The following is a 1,079-nucleotide window of genomic DNA, read 5'->3' as shown; positions in this document are numbered from 1 at the left end:
TATAGGATGTTACACTACTTAAGTTTTAATCACTATCCAGTGTGTGTGTCACCAGCAATGTGATTATTTGGCTTTGATCACTTTTGTAATCCTGCATCTGGGATTTGGAACATATCCAAAGTTTGTATCTTTTGACTCGTGAGGTCTTTTCTGTGTAATGTAATTTCCTTAATCTTCATCTGAGATCCAATTTTGGTGAGGATTGTTGATGGTGGACGTGTGTATAAAGATTGTATTGGAGTCACCATCTGTGTTGACAAAGAAGTGAACAACATGGTCGCTAATCATTGGAGGCAGGGTCATCAATGTCGCGAGAATCATTTCATCACATCTTGTCATCATCGGATCACCGTAGTTTGACCACAATGTATAAACACTTTCGTAATGTGTCCACTCCCAGCCTGCCTGGTACTGACTGCCCTCCAAGTCACTGCAGTACAGGCAGACATGTCGGAAGTGTCCCATCATGTGCTCGTATGTGACTTAGCTATCCTGTAATGTACGTTCCTTGCTTGTCCCTCAAATTTTACACTATTATTATGATTCAATTAATATAAATTTATGTTGCTATGAAAAAAGCTCCTAAACTTATTGAATTTCGAGTCCCACCTCTGGTTGCCTTGGCAGGGCCAGACCAAATGATTTTGCAGGCCTTATACGGTCCTCTGGTTGGACATTCTCCACCCCTGCCATACAGGGTCACTATGAGGTATAACCGACTTGATGGAATTTAACAACTCCACCTTCAAGTGTAAGTTCTGAGTCTTTTCTAACATTTATTTTGGTCTTTTCTTTCTTTCCTATTGTTTTATTTACCTAAAGGTTTTTTTTGTATAATGTTCCTGCTGTCATACCAGAACTCATCATTAGTGTTCAGTGGGTCAAATCTATTCTTGAGGTGGTCTAAATTCAGGTGAGACATATTCAAGGTTGTACTTTGACTGTCATGGATTGTATTAGTTTTCTTCTGCCTCAACTTGAACTTTCATATGAGCAACTGGTGGTCTGTTCTACAGATCGCTCCTGACCTTGTTCTGATGAATGATAATGGATTTCTCTTTTGTCTCTTTGCACAGATG

This window comes from Chrysochloris asiatica, unplaced genomic scaffold (assembly GCF_000296735.1).
Source record: "Chrysochloris asiatica unplaced genomic scaffold, ChrAsi1.0 scaffold00107, whole genome shotgun sequence".
In the NCBI taxonomy this organism is placed as follows: domain Eukaryota; kingdom Metazoa; phylum Chordata; class Mammalia; order Afrosoricida; family Chrysochloridae; genus Chrysochloris; species Chrysochloris asiatica.
This window is presented reverse-complemented; position numbering follows the sequence as displayed.